Source organism: Gorilla gorilla, chromosome 7, assembly GCF_029281585.2.
Source record: "Gorilla gorilla gorilla isolate KB3781 chromosome 7, NHGRI_mGorGor1-v2.1_pri, whole genome shotgun sequence".
Taxonomy (NCBI): domain Eukaryota; kingdom Metazoa; phylum Chordata; class Mammalia; order Primates; family Hominidae; genus Gorilla; species Gorilla gorilla.
In genome coordinates, this window is record NC_073231.2 from 2723090 (window position 1) to 2748121 (window position 25032).

Genomic DNA, 25032 nt, shown 5'->3' on the forward strand with positions numbered 1-25032 from the left:
AGGAGATATCTACACCGCTATCTGTATAAACATGGAAATATCTACACCGCTGCCTGTATAAACATGGAAATATCTACACCGCTATCTGTATGAACATGGATATATCTACACCGCTATCTGTACGAACATGGATATATCTACACAGCCATCTGGATGAACATGGAAATATCTACACCGCGATCTGTATGAACATGGAAATATCTACACCGCTATCGGTATGAACATGGAAATATCTACACCACTATCTGTTTGAACATGGAAATATCTACAATGCTATCTGCTTGAAAATGGAAATATCTACTCTGCTATCTGCATATACATGGAAATATCTACACAGCTATCTCTTTACACATGGAAATAACTACACCACTATCTGTATGAACATAGAAATATCTACACCGCAATCTGTATGAACATGGAAATATCTACACCGCCATCTGTATGAACATGGTAATATCTGCACCGCCATCTGTATGAACATATAAATATCTACACCCCCATCTACATTAAGATGGAAATATCCACAACGCTATCTGTATAAACTTAGCAATAACTACACTGCTATCTGTATAAACATGGAAATATCTACACCGCTATCTGTATAAACATGGAAATATCTACACCGCTACCTGTATAAACATGGAAATATCAGCACCGCTATCTGTATGAACAGGGAAATATCTACACCGCTATCTGTATGAACACGGAAATACCTACACCGCTATCTCTATGAACATGGAAAGAGATACACTGCTATCTGTATGAACATGGAAATATCTACACCACTACCTGTATGAACATGGAAATATCTACACAGCTCTCTATATGAACATGGATATATCTACACAGCCATCTGGATGAACATGGAAATATCTACACCGCTATCTGTATGAACATGGAAATATCTACACCGCTATCTGAGTAAATATGCATACATCTTCACCGCAATCTGTATAAACTTGGAAATATCTACACCGCTATCTGTATGAACATGGAAATATCTACACCGCTATCTGTTTGAACATGGAAATATCTACACCGCTATCTGCATGAAAATGGAAATATCTACAGAGCTATCTGCATATACATGGAAATATCTACACAGCTATCTCTTTACACATGGAAATAACTACACCGCTATCTCTATGAACATGGAAATATCTACACCGCCATCTGTATGAACATGGGAATATCTGCACCGCCATCTGTATGAACATGGAAATATCTACACCGCTATCTGTATAAACATGGAAATATCTACACCGCTATCTGTATGAATATGGAAATATCCACTCCGCCATCTGTATGAACATGGAAATATCTGCACCGACATCTGTATGAACATATAATTATCTACACCGCCATCTGTATTAAGAAGGAGATATCTACACCGCTATCTGTATAATCATGGAAATATCAGCACCGCTATCTGTATGAACATGGAAATATCAGCCCCTCTATCTGTATGAACATGGATATATCTACACCGCTATCTCTATGAACATGGAAATATCTACACCGCTATCCGTATGAACATGGAAATATCTACAAAGCTATCTGAATGAACATGGAAATATCTACACCGCTATCTGTTGGAACATGTAAATATCTACACCGCTATCTGCATGAAAATGGAAATATCTACAAAGCTATCTGCATATACATGGAAATATCTACACAGCTATCTCTTTACACATGGAAATAACTACACCGCTATATCTATAAACATGGAAATATCTACACCGCCATCTGTATGAACATGGAAATATCTACACCGCCATCTGTATGAACTTATAAATATCTACACCGCCATCTGTATTAAGAAGGAGATATCTACACCGCTATCTGTATAAACATGGATATATCTACACCGCTGCCTGTATAAACATGGAAATATCAGCACCGCTATCTGTATGAACATGGAAAAATCTACACAGCTACCTGTATGAACATGGAAATATCTACACCGCTATCTGTATGAACATGGAAATATCTACACCGCTATCTGAACATGGAAATATCTACAACGCCATCTGTATGAACATGGAAATATCTGCACAGCCATCTGTATGAACATATAAATATCTACACCGCCATCTGTATTAAGATGGAGATATCTACACCGCTATCTGAATAAACATGGAAATATCTACTCCGCTATCTGTATAAACATGGAAATATCTACACCGCTATCTGTATAAACATGGAAATATCTACACCGCTACCTGTATAAACATGGAAATATCAGCACCGCTATCTGTATGAACATGGAAATATCTACACCGCTATCTGTATGAACATGGAAATATCTACAAAGCTATCTGAATGAACATGGAAATATATACACCGCTATCTGTGTAAACATGCATACATCTTCACCGCTATCTGTATGAACATGGAAATATCTCCACCGCTATCTGTATGAACATGGAAATATCTACACTGCTATCTGCATGAAAATGGAAATAAATACACAGCTATCTGCATATACATGGAAATATCTACAAAGCTATCTCTTTACACATGGAAATAACTACACCGCTATCTCTATAAACATGGAAATATCTACACCGCAATCTGTATGAAAATGGAAATATCTGCACCGCCATCTGTATGAAGATATAAATATCTACACCGCCATCTGCATTAAGATAGAGATATCTAAACCGCTATCTGTATAAACCTGGAAATATCTAGACCGCTATCTGTATAAACATGGAAATATCTACACCGCTATCTGTATAAATATGGAAATATCTACACCGCTACCTGTATAAACATGGAAATATCAGCACCACTATCTGTATGAATATGGAAATATCTACACCGCTATCTGCATGAACATGGAAATATCTACACCGCTATCTGTATGAACATGGAAATATCCACACCGCTATCTGTATAAACATGGAAATATCTACACCGCTATCTGTTTGAACATGGAAATATCTACACCGCTGTAAGCATGAAAATGGAAATATCTACACAGCTATTTGCATATACATGGAAATATCTACACAGCTATCTCTTAACACATGGAAATAACTACACCGCTATCTCTATAAACATGGAAATATCAACTCCGCCATCTGTATGAACATGGAAATATCTGCACCGGCATGTGTATGAACATATAAATATCTGCACCGCCATCTGTATTAAGAAGGAGATATCTACACCGCTATCTGTATGAACATGGATATATCTACACAGCCATCTGTATGAACATGGAAATATCTACACCGCTATCCGTATGAACATGGAAATATCTACACCGCTATCTGTATGAACATGGAAATATCTTCACCGCCATCTGTATGATCATCGATATGTCTACACAGCCATCTGGATGAACATGGAAATATCTACACCTCGATCTGTATGAACATGGAAATATCTACAGCACTATCTGCGTAAACATGCATACATTGCACCGCTATCTGTATAAACATGGAAATATCTACACCGCTATCTGTATGAACATGGAAATATCTACAAAGCTATCTGTTTGAACATGGAAATACCTAAACAGCTATCTGCATGAAAATAGAAATATCTACACAGCTATCTGCATATACATGGAAATATATACAAAGCTATCTCTTTACACTTGGAAATAACTACACCGCTATCTTTATAAACATGGAAATATCTACACCGCCATCTGTATGAACATGGAAATATCTGCACTGCCATCTGTATGAACATATAAATATCTACACCGCCATCTGTATTAAGATGGGGATATCTTCACCGCTATCTGTATAAACCTGGAAATATCTACACCGCTATCTGTGTAAACATGGAAATATCTACCCCACTATCTGTATAAACCTGGAAATATCTACACCGCTACCTGTATAAACATGGAAATAGCACAGCTATCTGTATGAACATGGAAATATCTACACCGCTATCTGTACGAACATGGAAATATATACACCGCTGTCTGTATGAACATGGAAATAGCTACACCGCTATCTGTATGAACATGGAAATATCTACACCACTATCAGTATGAACATGGAAATAACTACACCGCTATCTGTATGAACATGGATATATCTACACAGCCATCTGGATGGACATGGATATATCTACACAGCCATCTGGATGGACATGGAAATATCTACACCGCTATCTGTATGAACATGGAAATATCTACACCGCTATCTGTATGAACATGGAAATATCTACACCGCTGTATGAACTTGGAAATATCTAAACCGCTATATGCATGAAAATGGAAATATCTACAGAGCTATCTGCATATACGTGGAAATATCTACACAGCTATCTCTTTACACATGGAAATAACTACACCGCTATCTGTATGAACATGGAAATATCTGCACGGCCATCTGTATGAACATATAAATCTCTACACCGCCATCTGTATTAAGATGGAGATATCTACACCGCTATCTGTATAAACATGGAAATATCTACACCGCTATCTGTATAAACATGGAAATATCTACACCGTTATCTGTATAAACATGGAAATATCTACACCGCTACCTATAAAAACATGGAAATATCAGCACCGCTATCTGTATGAACATGGAAATAGCCCCTCTATCTGTGTGAACATGGAAATATCTGCACCACTATCTGTATGAACATGGAAATATCTACAGCGCTATCTGCATGAACATGGATATATCTACACAGCCATCTGGATGAACACGGAAATATCTACACCGCTATCTGTAGGAACATGGAAATATCTACACCGCCATCTGTATGAACATGGAAATAGCTACACCGCTTTCTGTATGAACATGGAAATATCTGCACGGCCATCTGTATGAAAATATAAATATCTGCATCGCCATCTGTATTAAGATGGAGATACCTACACCGCTTTCTGTATAAACATGGAAATACCTACACCGCTATCTTTATAAACATGGAAATATCTACACCGCTATCTGTATAAACATGATAATATCTACATCGCTACCTGTATAAACATGGAAATATCAGCACCGCTATCTGTATGAACATGGAAATATCAGCCCCTCTCTCTGTATGAACATGGAAATATCTACAACGCTACCTGTATGAACATGGAAATATCTACACCGCTAGATGTATGAACATTGAATTATCTACAACGCCATCTGTGTGAACATGGATATGTCTACACAGCCATCTGGAGGAACATGGAAATATCTACACCGCTATCTGTATGAACATGGAAATAGCTGCTCCGCTATGTGTATGAACATGGAAATATCTGCACCGCCATCTGTATGAACATATAAATATCTACACCACCATCTGTATTAAGATGGAGATATCTACACCGCTATCTGTATAAACATGGAAATATCTACACCACTATCTGTATAAACATGGAAATATCTACACCACTATCTGTATAAACATGGAAATATCTACACCGCTACCTGTATAAACATGGAAATATCATCACCGCTATCTGTATGAACATGGAAATATCTACACCGCTATCTGTATGAACATGGAAATATCTACACCGCTATCTGTATGAACATGGAAATATCCACACCGCTATATGTATGAACATGGAAATATCTACACCGCTATCTGTTTGAACATGGAAATATCTACACCGCTGTCTGCATGAAAATGTAAATATCTACACAGATATCTGCATATACATGGAAATATCTACACAGCTATCTCTATACACATGGAAATAACTACAATGCTATCTCTAAAAACATGGAAATATCTACACCGCCATCTGTTTGAACATGGAAATATCTGCACAGCCATCTGTATGAACATATAAATATCTACACCGCCATCTGTATTAAGAAGGAGATATCTGCACCGCTATCTGTATAAACCTGGAAATATCGACACCGCTATCTGTGTAAACATGGAAATATCTACCCCACTATCTGTATAAACCTGGAAATATCTACACCGCTACCTGTATAAACATGGAAATAGCACAGCTATCTGTATGAACATGGAAATATCTACACCGCTATCTGTACGAACATGGAAATATATACACCGCTGTCTGTATGAACATGGAAATAGCTACACCGCTATCTGTATGAACATGGAAACATCTACACCACTATCTGTATGAACATGGAAATAACTACACCGCTATCTGTATGAACATGGATATATCTACACAGCCATCTGGATGGACATGGATATATCTACACAGCCATCTGGATGGACATGGAAATATCTACACTGCTATCTGTATGAACATGGAAATATCTACACCGCTATCTGTATGAACATGGAAATATCTACACCGCTATCTGTATGAACATGGATATATCTACACCGCTGTTTGAACTTGGAAATATCTAAACCGCTATATGCATGAAAATGGAAATATCTACAGAGCTGTGTGCGTATACGTGGAAATATCTACACAGCTATCCCTTTACACATGGAAATAACTACACCGCTATCTGTATGAACATGGAAATATCTGCACGGCCATCTGTATGAACATATAAATATCTACACCGCCATCTGTATTAAGATGGAGATATCTACACCGCTATCTGTATAAACATGGAAATATCTACACCGCTACCTATAAAAACATGGAAATATCAGCACCGCTATCTGTATGAACATGGAAATATCATCCCCTCTATCTGTGTGAACATGGAAATATCTGCACCACTATCTGTATGAACATGGAAATATCTACACCGCTATCTGTATGAACATGGAATTATCTTCACCGCCATCTGTATGAACATGGATATGTCTACACAGCCATCTGGATGAACATGGAAATATCTACACCGCTATCTGTATGAACATGGAAATAGCTACACCGCTTTCTGTATGAACATGGAAATATCTGCACCGCCATCTGTATGTACATATAAATATCTACTCCGCCATCTGTATTAAGATGGAGATATCTACACCGCTATCTGTATAAACATGGAAATACCTACACCGCTATCTGTATAAACATGTAAATATCTACACCGCTATGTGTATAAACATGGAAATATCTGCACCGCTACCTGTATAATCATGGAAATATCAGCACCGCTATCTGTATGAACATGGAAATATCTACACCGCTATCTGTATGAAAATGGAAATATCTACACCGCTATCTGTATGAACATGGAAATATCTACACCGCTATCTGTATGAACATGGAAATATCTACACCGCTATCTGTATGAACATGGAAATATCTACACCGCTATCTGTATGAACATGGAAATATATACACGGCTGTCTGTATGAACATGGAAATATCTACACCGCTATCTGTTTGAACATGGAAATATCTACACCACTGTCTGCATGAAAATGGAAAAATCTACACAGCTGTCTGCATATACATGGAAATATCTATACAGCTATCTCTTTACACGTGGAAATAACTACACCGCTATCTCTATAAACATGGAAATATCTACACCGCCATCTGTATGAACATGGAAATATCTTCACTGCCATCTGTACGAACATATAAATATCTACACCGCCATCTGTATTAAGGAGATATCTACACCGCTATCTGTATAAACATGGAAATATCTACACCGCTATCTGTATAAACATGGAAATATCAACACCGCTATCTGTATAAAAATGGAAATATCAGCACCGCTATCAGTATGAACATGGAAATATCTGCACCGCCATCTGTATGAACATGAAAATATCTACACCGCTATCTGTATGAACATGGAAATATCTACACCGCAATCTGTATGAACATGGAAATATCTTCACCGCCATCTGTATGAATATGGATATGTCTACACAGCGATCTGGATGAACATGGAAATATCTACACCGCGATCTGTATGAACATGGAAATATCTACACCGCTATCTGTGTAAACATGCATACATTTCACCGCTATCTGTAGAAACATAGAAATATCTACACCGCTATCTGTATGAACATGGAAATATCTACACCGCTATCTGTATGAACATGGATATATCTACACAGCCATCAGGATGAACATGGAAATATCTACACCGCTATCTGTTTGAACATGGAAATATCTAAACCGCTATCTGCATGAAAATAGAAATATCTAAACAGCTATCTGCATATACATGGAAATAACTACAAACCTATCTCTTTACACATGGAAATAACTACACCGCTATCTCTATAAACATGGAAATATCTACACCGCCATCTGTATGAACATGGAAATATCTGCACTGCCATCTGTATGAACATATAAATATCTACACCGCCATCTGTATTAAGATGGAGATATCTACACCGCTATCTGTTTGAACATGGAATTATCTACACTGCTATCTGTATGAACATGGAAATATCTACACCGCTATCTGTATGAACATGGAAATATCTACACCGCTATCTGTATGAACATGGAAATATCTACACAGCCATCTGGATGAACATGGTAATATCTACACCGCTATCTGTATGAACATGGAAATAACTACACCGCTATCTGTATGAACATGGATATATCTACACAGCCATCTGGATGGACACGGATATATCTACACAGCCATCTGGATGGACATGGAAATATCTACACCGCTATCTGTATGAACATGGAAATATCTACACCGCTATCTGTATGAACATGGAAATATCTACACCGCTATCTGTATGAACATGGAAATATCTACACCGCTGTTTGAACTTGGAAATATCTAAACCGCTATATGCATGAAAATGGAAATATCTACAGAGCTATGTGCATATACGTGGAAATATCTACACAGCTATCTCTTTACACATGGAAATAACTACACCGCTGTCTGTATGAACATGGAAATATCTGCACGGCCATCTGTATGAACATATAAATATCTACACCGCCATCTGTATTAAGATGGAGATATCTACACCGCTATCTGTATAAACATGGAAATATCTACACCGCTATCTGTATAAACATGGAAATATCTTCACCGTTATCTGTATAAACATGGAAATATCTACACCGCTACCTATAAAAACATGGAAATATCAGCACCGCTATCTGAATGAACATGGAAATATCAGCCCCTCTATCTGTGTGAACATGGAAATATCTGCACCACTATCTGTATGAACATGGAAATATCTACACCGCTATCTGTATGAACATGGAATTATCTTCACCGCCATCTGTATGAACATGGATATGTCTACACAGCCATCTGGATGAACATGGAAATATCTACACCGCTATCTGTATGAACATGGAAATAGCTACACCGCTTTCTGTATGAACATGGAAATATCTGCACCGCCATCTGTATGTACATATAAATATCTACTCCGCCATCTGTATTAAGATGGAGATATCTACACCGCTATCTGTATAAACATGGAAATACCTACACCGCTATCTGTATAAACATGGAAATATCTACACCGCTATGTGTATAAACATGGAAATATCTGCACCGCTACCTGTATAATCATGGAAATATCAGCACCGCTATCTGTTTGTACATGGAAATATCTACACCGCTATCTGTATGAACATGGAAATATCTACACCGCTATCTGTATGAACATGGAAATATCTACACCGCTATCTGTATGAACATGGAAATATCTACACGGCTATCTGTATGAACATGGAAATATCTACACCGCTATCTGTATGAACATGGAAATATATACACCGCTGTCTGTATGAACATGGAAATATCTACACCGCTATCTGTTTGAACATGGAAATATCTACACCACTGTCTGCATGAAAATGGAAATATCTACACAGCTGTCTGCATATACATGGAAATATCTATACAGCTATCTCTTTACACGTGGAAATAACTACACCGCTATCTCTATAAACATGGAAATATCTACACCGCCATCTGTATGAACATGGAAATATCTTCACTGCCATCTGTATGAACATATAAATATCTACACCGCCATCTGTATTAAGGAGATATCTACACCACTATCTGTATAAACATGGAAATATCTACACCGCTATCTGTATAAACATGGAAATATCTACACCGGTATCTGTATAAAAATGGAAATATCAGCACCGCTATCAGTACGAACATGGAAATGTCTGCACCGCCATCTGTATGAACATGAAAATATCTACACCGCTATCTGTATGAACATGGAAATATCTACACCGCAATCTGTATGAACTTGGAAATATCTTCACCGCCATCTGTATGAATATGGATATGTCTACACAGCGATCTGGATGAACATGGAAATATCTACACCGCGATCTGTATGAACATGGAAATATCTACACCGCTATCTGTGTAAACATGCATACATTTCACCGCTATCTGTATAAACATGGAAATATCTACACCGCTATCTGTATGAACATGGAAATATCTACACCGCTATCTGTATGAACATGGATATATCTACACAGCCATCTGGATGAACATGGAAATATCTACACCGCTATCTGTTTGAACATGGAAATATCTAAACCGCTATCTGCATGAAAATAGAAATATCTAAAGAGCTATCTGCATATACATGGAAATAACTACAAACCTATCTCTTTACACATGGAAATAACTACACCACTATCTCTATAAACATGGAAATATCTACACCGCCATCTGTATGAACATGGAAATATCTGCACTGCCATCTGTATGAACATATAAATATCTACACCGCCATCTGTATTAAGATGGAGATATCTACACCGCTATCTGTTTGAACATGGAAATATCTACACTGCTATCTGTATGAACATGGAAATATCTACACCGCTATCTGTATGAACATGGAAATATCTACACCGCTATCTGTAAAAACATGGAAATATCTACACAGCCATCTGGATGAACATGGAAATATCTACACCGCTATCTGTATGAACATGGAAATATCTACACCGCTATCTGTATGAACATGGAAATATCTACACCGCCATCTGTATGAACATGGAAATGTCTGCACCGCCATCTGTATGAACATATAAATATCTACACGGCCATCTGTATTAAGATGGAGATATCTACACCGCTATCTGCATAAACATGGAAATATCTACACCGCTATCTGTATAAACATGGAAATAACTACACCGCTATCTGTATAAACATGGAAATATCTACACCGCTACCTGTATAAACATGGAAATATCAGCACCACTATCTGTATGAACATGGAAGTATATACACCGCTATCTGTATGAACATGGAAATATCTACACCGCTATTAGTATGAACATGGAAATATCTACACTGCTATCTGTATGAACATGGAAATATCTACACCGCTATCTGTTTGAACAAGGAAATATCTACACCGCTGTCTGCATGAAAATGGAAATATCTACACAGCTATCTGCATATACATGGAAATATCTACACAGCTATCTCTTTACACATGGAAATAACTACACCGCTATCTGTATGAACATGGAAATATCTACATTGCCATCTGTATGAACATGGAAATATCTGCACCGCCATCTGTATGAACTTATAAATATCTACACCGCCATCTGTATTAAGAAGGAGATATCTTCACCGCTATCTGTATAAACTTGGAAATATCAGCACCGCTATCTGTGTGAACATGGAAATATCTACACCGCTATCTCTATGAACATGGATATATCTACACCGCTATCTGTATGCACATGGAAATAGCTACACCGCCATCTGTATGAACATGGAAATATCTGCAACGCCATCTGTATGAGCCTCTAAATATCTGCACCGCCATCTGTATTAACAAGGAGATATCTACACCGCTATCTGTATAAACATGGAAATATCTACACCGCTGCCTGTATAAACATGGAAATATCTACACCGCTATCTGTATGAACATGGATATATCTACACCGCTATCTGTACGAACATGGATATATCTACACAGCCATCTGGATGAACATGGAAATATCTACACCGCGATCTGTATGAACATGGAAATATCTACACCGCTATCGGTATGAACATGGAAATATCTACACCACTATCTGTTTGAACATGGAAATATCTACAATGCTATCTGCTTGAAAATGGAAATATCTACTCTGCTATCTGCATATACATGGAAATATCTACACAGCTATCTCTTTACACATGGAAATAACTACACCACTATCTGTATGAACATAGAAATATCTACACCGCAATCTGTATGAACATGGAAATATCTACACCGCCATCTGTATGAACATGGTAATATCTGCACCGCCATCTGTATGAACATATAAATATCTACACCCCCATCTACATTAAGATGGAAATATCCACAACGCTATCTGTATAAACTTAGCAATAACTACACTGCTATCTGTATAAACATGGAAATATCTACACCGCTATCTGTATAAACATGGAAATATCTACACCGCTACCTGTATAAACATGGAAATATCAGCACCGCTATCTGTATGAACAGGGAAATATCTACACCGCTATCTGTATGAACACGGAAATACCTACACCGCTATCTCTATGAACATGGAAAGAGATACACTGCTATCTGTATGAACATGGAAATATCTACACCACTACCTGTATGAACATGGAAATATCTACACAGCTCTCTATATGAACATGGATATATCTACACAGCCATCTGGATGAACATGGAAATATCTACACCGCTATCTGTATGAACATGGAAATATCTACACCGCTATCTGAGTAAATATGCATACATCTTCACCGCAATCTGTATAAACTTGGAAATATCTACACCGCTATCTGTATGAACATGGAAATATCTACACCGCTATCTGTTTGAACATGGAAATATCTACACCGCTATCTGCATGAAAATGGAAATATCTACAGAGCTATCTGCATATACATGGAAATATCTACACAGCTATCTCTTTACACATGGAAATAACTACACCGCTATCTCTATGAACATGGAAATATCTACACCGCCATCTGTATGAACATGGGAATATCTGCACCGCCATCTGTATGAACATGGAAATATCTACACCGCTATCTGTATAAACATGGAAATATCTACACCGCTATCTGTATGAATATGGAAATATCCACTCCGCCATCTGTATGAACATGGAAATATCTGCACCGACATCTGTATGAACATATAATTATCTACACCGCCATCTGTATTAAGAAGGAGATATCTACACCGCTATCTGTATAATCATGGAAATATCAGCACCGCTATCTGTATGAACATGGAAATATCAGCCCCTCTATCTGTATGAACATGGATATATCTACACCGCTATCTCTATGAACATGGAAATATCTACACCGCTATCCGTATGAACATGGAAATATCTACAAAGCTATCTGAATGAACATGGAAATATCTACACCGCTATCTGTTGGAACATGTAAATATCTACACCGCTATCTGCATGAAAATGGAAATATCTACAAAGCTATCTGCATATACATGGAAATATCTACACAGCTATCTCTTTACACATGGAAATAACTACACCGCTATATCTATAAACATGGAAATATCTACACCGCCATCTGTATGAACATGGAAATATCTACACCGCCATCTGTATGAACTTATAAATATCTACACCGCCATCTGTATTAAGAAGGAGATATCTACACCGCTATCTGTATAAACATGGATATATCTACACCGCTGCCTGTATAAACATGGAAATATCAGCACCGCTATCTGTATGAACATGGAAAAATCTACACAGCTACCTGTATGAACATGGAAATATCTACACCGCTATCTGTATGAACATGGAAATATCTACACCGCTATCTGAACATGGAAATATCTACAACGCCATCTGTATGAACATGGAAATATCTGCACAGCCATCTGTATGAACATATAAATATCTACACCGCCATCTGTATTAAGATGGAGATATCTACACCGCTATCTGAATAAACATGGAAATATCTACTCCGCTATCTGTATAAACATGGAAATATCTACACCGCTATCTGTATAAACATGGAAATATCTACACCGCTACCTGTATAAACATGGAAATATCAGCACCGCTATCTGTATGAACATGGAAATATCTACACCGCTATCTGTATGAACATGGAAATATCTACAAAGCTATCTGAATGAACATGGAAATATATACACCGCTATCTGTGTAAACATGCATACATCTTCACCGCTATCTGTATGAACATGGAAATATCTCCACCGCTATCTGTATGAACATGGAAATATCTACACTGCTATCTGCATGAAAATGGAAATAAATACACAGCTATCTGCATATACATGGAAATATCTACAAAGCTATCTCTTTACACATGGAAATAACTACACCGCTATCTCTATAAACATGGAAATATCTACACCGCAATCTGTATGAAAATGGAAATATCTGCACCGCCATCTGTATGAAGATATAAATATCTACACCGCCATCTGCATTAAGATAGAGATATCTAAACCGCTATCTGTATAAACCTGGAAATATCTAGACCGCTATCTGTATAAACATGGAAATATCTACACCGCTATCTGTATAAATATGGAAATATCTACACCGCTACCTGTATAAACATGGAAATATCAGCACCACTATCTGTATGAATATGGAAATATCTACACCGCTATCTGCATGAACATGGAAATATCTACACCGCTATCTGTATGAACATGGAAATATCCACACCGCTATCTGTATAAACATGGAAATATCTACACCGCTATCTGTTTGAACATGGAAATATCTACACCGCTGTAAGCATGAAAATGGAAATATCTACACAGCTATTTGCATATACATGGAAATATCTACACAGCTATCTCTTAACACATGGAAATAACTACACCGCTATCTCTATAAACATGGAAATATCAACTCCGCCATCTGTATGAACATGGAAATATCTGCACCGGCATGTGTATGAACATATAAATATCTGCACCGCCATCTGTATTAAGAAGGAGATATCTACACCGCTATCTGTATGAACATGGATATATCTACACAGCCATCTGTATGAACATGGAAATATCTACACCGCTATCCGTATGAACATGGAAATATCTACACCGCTATCTGTATGAACATGGAAATATCTTCACCGCCATCTGTATGATCATCGATATGTCTACACAGCCATCTGGATGAACATGGAAATATCTACACCTCGATCTGTATGAACATGGAAATATCTACAGCACTATCTGCGTAAACATGCATACATTGCACCGCTATCTGTATAAACATGGAAATATCTACACCGCTATCTGTATGAACATGGAAATATCTACAAAGCTATCTGTTTGAACATGGAAATACCTAAACAGCTATCTGCATGAAAATAGAAATATCTACACAGCTATCTGCATATACATGGAAATATATACAAAGCTATCTCTTTACACTTGGAAATAACTACACCGCTATCTTTATAAACATGGAAATATCTACACCGCCATCTGTATGAACATGGAAATATCTGCACTGCCATCTGTATGAACATATAAATATCTACACCGCCATCTGTATTAAGATGGGGATATCTTCACCGCTATCTGTATAGACTTGGAAATATCTACACCGCTATCTGTATAAACCTGGAAATATCTACACCGCTATCTGTATAAACATGGAAATATCTACACCGCTATCTGTATAAACATGGAAATATCTACACCGCTACCTGTATAAACATGGAAATATCAGCACCACTATCTGCATGAACTTGGCAGTAACAGCCCCTCTATCTGTATGAAGATGGAGATATCTACACCGCTATCTGTAAGAACATGGAAATATCTACACCGCTTTCTCTATGAACATGGAAATATCTACACCGCTATCTGTTTGAACATATAAATATCTAAACCGCTATCTGCATGAAAATGGAAATATCTACACAGCTATCTGCATATACATGGAAATATCTACACAGCTATCTCTTTACACATGGAAATAACTACACCGCTATCTGTATGAACATGGAAATATCTTCACCGCCATCTGTTTGAACATGGATATATCTACACAGCCATCTGGATGAACATGGAAACATCTACACCGCTATCTGTATGAACATGGAAATATCTACTCCGCTATCTGTGTAAAAATGCATACATCTTCACCGCCATCTGTATAAACATGGAAATATCAACACTGCTATTAGCATGAACATGGAAATATCTACACCACTATCTGTTTAAACATGGAAATATCTTCACCGCTATCTGCATGAAAATGGAAATATCTACACAGCTATCTGCATATACATGGAAATATCTACAAAGCTATCTCTTTACACATGGAAATAACTACAGCGCTATCTCTATAAACATGCAAATATCTACACCGCCATCTGTATGAACATGGAAATATCTGCACCGCCATCAGTATGAAGATATAAATATCTACACCCCCATCTATATTAAGATGGAGATATCTACACCGCTATCTGTAAAAACATGGACATATCTACACGGCTACCTGTATAAACATGGAAATATCAGCACCGCTATCTGTATGAACATGGAAATATCTACACCGCTATCTCTATGAACATGGAAATATCTACACTGCTATCTGTATGAAAATGGAAATAGCTACACCGCTATCTGTATGAACATGGAAATATCTACACCGCTATCTGTATGAACATGGAAATATCTACACCGCTATCCGTATGAACATGGAAATATCTTCACCGCCATCTGTATGAACATGGATATATCTACACAGCCATCTGGGTGAACATGGAAATATCTACACCGCTATCTGTATGAACATGGAAAAAGCTACACCGCTATCGGTAAGAATATGGAAATATCTACACCTCTATCTGTATGAACATGGAAATATCTACACCGCTATCTGTATGAACATGGAAATATCTTCACCGCCCTCTGTATGAACATGGATATATCTACACAGCCATCTGGATGAACATGGAAATATCTACACCGCTATCTGTATTAACATGGAAATAGCTACATCGCTATCTGTATGAACATGGAAATATCTTCACCGCCATCTGAATGAACATGGATATATCTACACAGCCATCTGGATGAACATGGAAATATCTACACAGCTATTTGTATGAATATGGAAATATATACACCGCTATCTGTGTAAACATGCATACATCTTCACCGCTATCTGTATAAACATGGAAATATCTACACCGCTATCTGTATGAACATGGAAATATCTACACTGCTATCTGTTTGAACATGAAAACATCTACACCGCTATCTGCATGATAATGGAAATATCTTCACAGCTATCTGCATATACATGGAAATATCTACACAGCTATCTCTTTACACATGGAAATAACTACACCGCTATCTGTATTAACATGGAAATATCTACACCGCCATCTGTATGAACATGGAAATATCTGCACCGCCAACGGTATGAACATATAAATATCTACACTGCCATCTTTATTAAGATGGAGATATCTACACCGCTATCTGTATGAACATGGAAATATCTACACCGCTATCTGTATGAACATGGAATTATCTACACCGCTATCTGTATGAACATGGAAACATCTACACCGCTATCTGTATAAACATGGAATTATCTACACCGCTATCTTTATGAACATGGAAATATCTACACCGCTATCTGTATGAACATGGAAATATCTACACCGCCATCTGTATGAACATGGAAATATCTACACCGCCATCTGTATGAACATGGAAATATCTGCACCGCCATCTGTATGAACATATAAATATCTACACCGCCATCTGTATTAAGAAGGAGATATCTAAACCGCTATCTGTATAAACATGGAAATACCTACACTGCTGCCTGTATAAACATGGAAATATCAGCACTGCTATCTGTATGAACATGGAAATATCTACACCGCAACCTGTATGAACATGGAAATATCTACACCGCTATCTGTATGAACATGGAAATATCTACACCGCTATCTGTATGAACATGGAAATATCTACACCGCTATCTGTATGAACATGGAAATATCTACACCGCTATCTGAACATGGAAATATCTACAACGCCATCTGTATGAACATGGAAATATCTGCACCGCCATCGGTACGAACATATAAATATCTACACGGCCATCTGTATTAAGATGGAGATATCTACACCGCTATCTGAATAAACATGGAAATATCTACACCGCAATCTGTATAAACATGGAAATATCTACACCGCTATCTGTATAAACATGGAAATATCTACACCGCTACCTGTATAAACATGGAAATATCAGCACCGCTATCTGTATGAACATGGAAATATCTACACCGCTATCTGTATGAACATGGAAATATCTACACGGCTACCTGTATGAACATGGAAATATCTACAAAGCTATCTGAATGAACATGGAAATATCTACACCGTAATCTGTTTGAACATGTAAATAACTACACCGCTAACTGCATGAAAATGGAAATATCTACAAAGCTATCTGCATATACATGGAAATATATACACTGCTATCTCTTTACACATGGAAATATCTACACCGCTATATTTATAAACATGGAAATATCTACACCGCTGTCTGTATGAACATGGAAATATCTACACCGCTATCTGGATGAACATGGAAATATCTACACCGCTATCTGTATGAACATGGAAATATCTACACCGCTATCTGTATGAACATGGATATATCTACACAGCCATCTGGATGAACATGGAAATATCTACACCGCTATCTGTATGAACATGGTAATACCTTCACCGCCATCTGTATGAACATGGATATGTCTACACAGCCATCTGGATGAACATGGAAATATCTACACCGCTATCTGTATGAACATGGAAATATCTACACCGCTATCTGTGTAAACATGCAAACATCTTCACCACTGTCTGTATAAACATGGAAATATCTACACCGCTATCTGTATGAACATGGAAATATCTACACCACTCTATGAACATGGAAATATCTACACCGCTATCTGTTTGAACATGGAAATATCTAAACCGCTACCTGCATGAAAATGGAAATATCTACACAGCTATCTTCATATGCATGGAAATATCTACACAGCTATCTCTTTACACACGGAGAAAACTACACCGCTATATGTATGAAGATGGAAATATCTTCACCGCCATCTGTATGAACATGGATATATCAACACAGCCATCTGGATGAACATGGAAATATCTACACCGCTATCTGTATAAACATGCATACATCTTCACCGCTATCTGTATAAACATGGAAATATCTACACTGCTATCTGCATGAACATGGAAATATCTACACCGCTATCTGTGTAAATATGCATACATCTTCACTGCAATCTGTATAAACATGGAAATATCTTCACCGCTATCTGTATGAAAATGGAAATGTCTACACCGCTATCTGTTTAAACATGGAAATATCTACACAGCTATCTGCATGAAAATGGAAATATCTACAGAGCTATCTGCATATACATGGAAATATCTACACAGCTATCTCTTTACACATGGAAATAACTACACCGCTATCTGTATGAACATGGAAATATCTACACCGCCATCTGTATGAACATGGAAATATCTTCACCGCCATCTGTATGAACATACAAATATCTTCACGGCCATCTGTATTAAAATGGAGATATCTACACCGCTAACAGTATAAACATGGAAATATCTACACCGCTATCTGTATAAACATGGAAATAACTACACCGCTATCTGTAAGAACATGGAAATATCAGCCCCTCTATCTGTATGAACGTGGAAATACCTACTCAGCTATCTGTATGAACATGGAAATATCTACACCGCTATCTGTATGAACATGGAAATATCTACAACGCCATCTGTTTGAACATGGATATATCTACACAGCCATCTGGATGAACATGGAAATATCTACACCGCTATCTGAACATGGAAATATCTACACCGCTATTTGTTTGAACATGGAAATATCTACACCGCTATCTGCATGAAAATGGAAATATCTACACTGCTACCTGCATATTCATGGAAATATCTACACAGCTATCTCTTTACACATGGAAATAACTACACCGCTATCTCTATGAACATGGAAATATCTACACCGCCATCTGTATGAACATGGAAATATCTGCACCGCCAACTGTATGAACATATAAATATCTACACCGCCATGTGTATTAAGTTGGAGATATCTACACCGCTATCTGTATAAACATGGAAATATCAGCACCGCTATATGTATGAACATGGAAATATCTACACCGCTATCTGTATGAACATGGAAATAGCTACACAGCTATCTGTATGAACATGGAAATATCCACACCGCCATCTGTATGAACATGGATATGTCTACAAGGCCATCTGTATGAACATGGAAATATCTGCACCGCCATCTGTATGAACATATAAATAAACCGCCATCTGTATTAAGATGGAGATACCTACACCGCTATCTGTATAAACCTGGAAATATCTACACCGCTATCTGTATAAACATGGAAATATCTACACCGCTATCTGTATAAACATGGAAATATCTAAACTGCTACCTGCATAAACATGGAAATATCAGAACCGCTATCTGTATGAACATGGAAATATCTACACCGCTATCTGTATGAACATGGAAATATCTACACCGCTATCTGTATGAACATGGAAATAGCTACACCGCTATCTGTATGAACAAGGAAATATCTACACCACTACCTGTATGAACATGGAAATATCTACACCGCTATCTGTATGAACATGGATATATCTACACAGCCATCTGGATGAACATGGAAATATGTACACCGCTATCTGTATGAACGTGGAATTATGTACACTGCTATCTGTGTAAACATGCATACATCTTCAGCGCTATCTGTATAAACACAGAAATATCTACACCGCTATCTGTATGAACATGGAAATATCTACACTGCTATCTGTTTGAACATGAAAACATCTACACCGCTATCTGCATGATAATGGAAATATCTTCACAGCTATCTGCATATACATGGAAATATCTACACAGCTATCTCTTTACACATGGAAATAACTACACCGCTATCTGTATTAACATGGAAATATCTACACCGCCATCTGTATGAACATGGAAATATCTGCACCGCCAACGGTATGAACATATAAATATCTACACTGCCATCTTTATTAAGATGGAGATATCTACACCGCTATCTGTATGAACATGGAAATATCTACACCGCTATCTGTATGAACATGGAATTATCTACACCGCTATCTGTATGAACATGGAAACATCTACACCGCTATCTGTATAAACATGGAATTATCTACACCGCTATCTTTATGAACATGGAAATATCTACACCGCTATCTGTATGAACATGGAAATATCTACACCGCCATCTGTATGAACATGGAAATATCTACACCGCCATCTGTATGAACATGGAAATATCTGCACCGCCATCTGTATGAACATATAAATATCTACACCGCCATCTGTATTAAGAAGGAGATATCTAAACCGCTATCTGTATAAACATGGAAATACCTACACTGCTGCCTGTATAAACATGGAAATATCAGCACTGCTATCTGTATGAACATGGAAATATCTACACCGCAACCTGTATGAACATGGAAATATCTACACCGCTATCTGTATGAACATGGAAATATCTACACCGCTATCTGTATGAACATGGAAATATCTACACCGCTATCTGTATGAACATGGAAATATCTACACCGCTATCTGAACATGGAAATATCTACAACGCCATCTGTATGAACATGGAAATATCTGCACCGCCATCGGTACGAACATATAAATATCTACACGGCCATCTGTATTAAGATGGAGATATCTACACCGCTATCTGAATAAACATGGAAATATCTACACCGCAATCTGTATAAACATGGAAATATCTACACCGCTATCTGTATAAACATGGAAATATCTACACCGCTACCTGTATAAACATGGAAATATCAGCACCGCTATCTGTATGAACATGGAAATATCTACACCGCTATCTGTATGAACATGGAAATATCTACACGGCTACCTGTATGAACATGGAAATATCTACAAAGCTATCTGAATGAACATGGAAATATCTACACCGTAATCTGTTTGAACATGTAAATAACTACACCGCTAACTGCATGAAAATGGAAATATCTACAAAGCTATCTGCATATACATGGAAATATATACACTGCTATCTCTTTACACATGGAAATATCTACACCGCTATATTTATAAACATGGAAATATCTACACCGCTGTCTGTATGAACATGGAAATATCTACACCGCTATCTGGATGAACATGGAAATATCTACACCGCTATCTGTATGAACATGGAAATATCTACACCGCTATCTGTATGAACATGGATATATCTACACAGCCATCTGGATGAACATGGAAATATCTACACCGCTATCTGTATGAACATGGTAATACCTTCACCGCCATCTGTATGAACATGGATATGTCTACACAGCCATCTGGATGAACATGGAAATATCTACACCGCTATCTGTATGAACATGGAAATATCTACACCGCTATCTGTGTAAACATGCAAACATCTTCACCACTATCTGTATAAACATGGAAATATCTACACCGCTATCTGTATGAACATGGAAATATCTACACCACTCTATGAACATGGAAATATCTACACCGCTATCTGTTTGAACATGGAAATATCTAAACCGCTACCTGCATGAAAATGGAAATATCTACACAGCTATCTTCATATGCATGGAAATATCTACACAGCTATCTCTTTACACACGGAGAAAACTACACCGCTATATGTATGAAGATGGAAATATCTTCACCGCCATCTGTATGAACATGGATATATCAACACAGCCATCTGGATGAACATGGAAATATCTACACCGCTATCTGTATAAACATGCATACATCTTCACCGCTATCTGTATAAACATGGAAATATCTACACTGCTATCTGCATGAACATGGAAATATCTACACCGCTATCTGTGTAAATATGCATACATCTTCACTGCAATCTGTATAAACATGGAAATATCTTCACCGCTATCTGTATGAAAATGGAAATGTCTACACCGCTATCTGTTTAAACATGGAAATATCTACACAGCTAGCTGCATGAAAATGGAAATATCTACAGAGCTATCTGCATATACATGGAAATATCTACACAGCTATCTCTTTACACATGGAAATAACTACACCGCTATCTGTATGAACATGGAAATATCTACACCGCCATCTGTATGAACATGGAAATATCTTCACCGCCATCTGTATGAACATACAAATATCTTCACGGCCATCTGTATTAAAATGGAGATATCTACACCGCTAACAGTATAAACATGGAAATATCTACACCGCTATCTGTATAAACATGGAAATAACTACACCGCTATCTGTAAGAACATGGAAATATCAGCCCCTCTATCTGTATGAACGTGGAAATACCTACTCAGCTATCTGTATGAACATGGAAATATCTACACCGCTATCTGTATGAACATGGAAATATCTACAACGCCATCTGTTTGAACATGGATATATCTACACAGCCATCTGGATGAACATGGAAATATCTACACCGCTATCTGAACATGGAAATATCTACACCGCTATTTGTTTGAACATGGAAATATCTACACCGCTATCTGCATGAAAATGGAAATATCTACACTGCTACCTGCATATTCATGGAAATATCTACACAGCTATCTCTTTACACATGGAAATAACTACACCGCTATCTCTATGAACATGGAAATATCTACACCGCCATCTGTATGAACATGGAAATATCTGCACCGCCAACTGTATGAACATATAAATATCTACACCGCCATGTGTATTAAGTTGGAGATATCTACACCGCTATCTGTATAAACATGGAAATATCAGCACCGCTATATGTATGAACATGGAAATATCTACACCGCTATCTGTATGAACATGGAAATAGCTACACAGCTATCTGTATGAACATGGAAATATCCACACCGCCATCTGTATGAACATGGATATGTCTACACCGCCATCTGTATGAACATGGAAATATCTGCACCGCCATCTGTATGAACATATAAATAAACCGCCATCTGTATTAAGATGGAGATACCTACACCGCTATCTGTATAAACCTGGAAATATCTACACCGCTATCTGTATAAACATGGAAATATCTACACCGCTATCTGTATAAACATGGAAATATCTAAACTGCTACCTGCATAAACATGGAAATATCAGAACCGCTATCTGTATGAACATGGAAATATCTACACCGCTATCTGTATGAACATGGAAATATCTACACTGCTATCTGTATGAACATGGAAATAGCTACACCGCTATCTGTATGAACAGGGAAATATCTACACCACTACCAGTATGAACATGGAAATATCTACACCGCTATCTGTATGAACATGGATATATCTACACAGCCATCTGGATGAACATGGAAATATCTACACCGCTATCTGTATGAACGTGGAATTATGTACACTGCTATCTGTGTAAACATGCATACATCTTCAGCGCTATCTGTATAAACACAGAAATATCTACACCGCTATCTGTATGAACATGGAAATATCTACACCGCTATCTCTTTGAACATGGAAATATCTAAACCGCTATCTGCATGAAAATGGAAATATCTGCACAGCTATCTGCATATACATGGAAATATATGCACAGCTATCTCTTTACACATGGAAATAACTACACCGCTATCTGTATGAACATGGAAATATCTACACCGCCATCTGTATGAACATGGAAATATCTGCACCGCCAACTGTATGAACATATAAATATCTCCACTGCCATCTTTATTAAGATGGAGATATCTACACCGCTATCTGTATAAACATGGAAATATCTACACCGCTATCTGTATAAACATGGAAATATCTACACCGCTACCTGTATAAACATGGAAATATCAGCACCGCTATCTGTATGAACATGGAAATATCTACACCGCTATCTGTATGAACATGGAAATATCTACACCGCTATCTGTATGAACATGGAAATATCTACACCGCTATCTGTATGAACATAGAAATATCTACACCGCTATCTGTTTGAACATGGAAATATCTACACCGCTGTCTGCATGAAAATGGAAATATCTACAT